The following is a 3,090-nucleotide window of genomic DNA, read 5'->3' as shown; positions in this document are numbered from 1 at the left end:
CTGCTGGTGGGTTTGCAGTAAGATAGAGTGAGACACAGAGGAATTGTTTAAATATGGATAGGCACCTAATGACAGTCACCAGTCAAAATGGACTTCACCGCAAATAAGGGGGAGAGATAGAGGTAGAAATAGTGGTATGAAGGAGAAAGAGAGAAAGAGGAGACCTGCACCTGCAACCCCCCCCCCCCCCCCCCAAAGAACCTGCACAGACAGAACCCACCAAGAGGACCTACACCCAGACCACAGCATCACCAGCCACACCCCAACCAGCTAAGACCACCACAAGCAAACCCTGGCCACACCCTATAAGTGACCGACTGCCTTGATTCGGTCTTACGTAGCAAAATTTGAAATTGTGTTTTTTATTTTACATTGGACAAAAGCAGAGACACAGAGCAACAAAATGGTATATCACACACTGCATTTGAGGAACAATGGGAAAGTAATTCTGCTTTGAAAGTTGATAAACTTGTAACCTCACTTTTGATGAAATGGCCTTTGAATGTTTGGTAAAATCTACTGGAGAGCTCTTCTTTGTCTACACCCATTCAGCATCGTTTACAACCCTCTTAAGCTTCAGCTCCACCAATCTCTTTAAGGGTTGATCCGAGTGTTCTGTCCTAACAACATCACATTTTAGTCATTTAGCAGAAGCTCTTATCCAGAGCGACTTACAGTAGTGAATGCATACATTTCGTACATTTACTATTATTATTATTTTTTTCATACTGGTCCCCCGTGGGGATCGAACCCACAATCCTGGCATTGAAAACACCATGCTCTACCAACTGAGCCACACGGGACCTACAACAGCAGTCAAGCACCCAAGCTAACTGGCTAACAGTTTGTCTCAGTGACGTTCCATTGAAATGGATACTTGCATAGTGGAGTATTTTGTTAAGACATGAAGCTAGCTGGCTAAACAATTAACCATAATCACTAGTCAACGTCATCACTACCCTGCAATGTCTATCAACAGTTGTCGCAGTGACCCTGCAGAATCTGCAGGTAGTTAACCAACCAGGTTCAATATTAGCTAGCTAACATTAGGATATAACTAGCCAAGCAAATGGGTCTCTGATAGGAATAATAAGATCATACACATAACGTTAGCTAGCGAGCCAGCCAGCTAACTTTAGCTAGCTAGCTAAGAGTACACTTTAACTTGAAATGAAAACGACTTTGTCAAAATTAGAAATGTGTAATATCTGAAAATGTAGCTAGCTAGACTCTCTTACCCGTTATACATCATGGTTGGACGCATCTCCCTGTCACGGATGCCAAGGTTGCCCTTAGTTTGAAGATGTAATCCAGAGACAGGTGTTTTCTTCATGTCCTTAGCGATCATACTCTAATTCCACTGATTTCAAAACTCGGTCCTCCAGAAAGTGGAGAGCAACACTGATGCAGTTCTATTACGTGCTAATTTCAAAAAGCCTCATTATACAGGACTCCCTTCACATACTGACCAGCTCAAATAGACAGAAGTGTGCTAAATGGCAGACCGATCCGTACTCATCTCTCAACATGTCCAGCCCACTCATTATCTCAGCCAATCATGGCTAGCAGGAAGGTTGCTGGCTTTTTCTGTGTCTAAACCAAATAGGCTCGTAATTGAACAATTTAATTCAAATTTAATAAGGAAATAATCTTAATAGAACAATGTCCTCATGTGTGCTACCTATATCCCCCCAATATAATCCCCATCCTTTAACCTGTTAGGGCTAGGGGGCAGCATTGACACGGCTGGATAAAAAACATACCCGATTTAATCTGGTTACCACTCCTACTCAGTAACTAGAATATGCATATACTTATTACATATGGATAGAAAACACCCTAAATTTTCTAAAACTGTTTGAATGGTGTCTGTGAGTATAACAGAACTCAAATGGCAGGTCAAAACCTGAGAGATTCCTTTACAGGAAGTGGCCTGTCTGACCATTTGTTGAACTTCTTTTCCATCTCTATCATTTACTAAGGATCTCTGCTCTAACGTGACACTTCCCACGTCGTCCATAGGCGCTCAGAGCCCGGGAAAAAACAGAATGTCGTCATTCCAGCCCCAGGCTGAAACACATTATCGCCTTTCTCAAGTGGCCCATCAAGAGACACTAGCTTATGCGCGTGACCCCGACCGCCCCCCCTTTGGGATTTTTTCCTCTGTTTGCCGAAAAGGAGATTCCCTGTCGGAATATTATCGCTTTTCTACGAGAAAAATGTCGTAAAAATTGATTTTAAACAGCGGTTGACATGCTTCGAAGTACGGTCATGGAATACTTAGAATTTTATTGTCACGAATTGCGCCATGCGCGCGACACTTCTTTACTATTTCGGATAGTGTCTGGAACGCACGAACAAAACGCCGCTATTCGGATATAACGATGGATTATTTTGGACCAAACCAACATTTGTTATTGAAGTAGCTGTCCTGGGTGTGTATTCTGACGAAGACAACAAAAGGTAATGAAATTTTTATAATAGTAAATATGATTATGGTGAGTGCTAAACTTGCCGGGTGTCTAAATAGCGAGCCCGTGATGCCTGGGCTATGTACTTAGAATATTGCAAAATGTGCTTTCACCAAAAAGCTATTTTAAAATCGGACATATCGAGTGCATAGAGGAGGTCTGTATCTATAATTCTTAAAATAATTGTTATGCTTTTTGTGAACGTTTATCGTGAGTAATTTAGTAAAATGTTAGCGAATTCCACGGAAGTTTGCGGGGGGTATGCTAGTTCTGAACGTCACATGCTAATGTAAAAAGCTGGTTTTTGATATAAATATGAACTTGATTGAACAAAACATGCATGTATTGTATAACATAATGTCCTAGGGTTGTCATCTGATGAAGATCATCAAAGGTGAGTGCTGCATTTAGCTGTCTTCTGGGTTTTGGTGACATTATATGCTGGCTTGAAAAATGGGTGTCTGATTATTTCTGGCTTGGTACTCTGCTGACATAATCTAATGTTTTGCTTTCGTTGTAAAGCCTTTTTGAAATCGGACAGTGTGGTTAGATTAACGAGAGTCTTATCTTTAAATGGCTGTAAAATAGTCATATGTTTGAGAAATTGAAGTAATAGGAT

The 3,090-nt window shown here is 41.1% G+C and overlaps 1 non-coding gene across 1 annotated transcript; it reads right to left on the bottom strand.

The window, feature by feature from the left end:
• Positions 1–729: 729 nt before the first annotated feature.
• On the bottom strand, positions 730–805 carry trnae-uuc (transfer RNA glutamic acid (anticodon UUC)). Its single transcript has one exon. It is a non-coding gene; the product is annotated as a tRNA-Glu (tRNA).
• Between the last annotated feature and the right edge of the window lie 2,285 nt (positions 806–3,090).

Source organism: Salmo salar, chromosome 14, assembly GCF_965601325.2.
Source record: "Salmo salar chromosome 14, fSalSal1, whole genome shotgun sequence".
Classification (NCBI taxonomy): Eukaryota; Metazoa; Chordata; class Actinopteri; order Salmoniformes; family Salmonidae; genus Salmo; species Salmo salar.
Note: the sequence above shows the minus strand (reverse complement) of the source record. Positions and strands in the feature narration are given on the sequence as shown.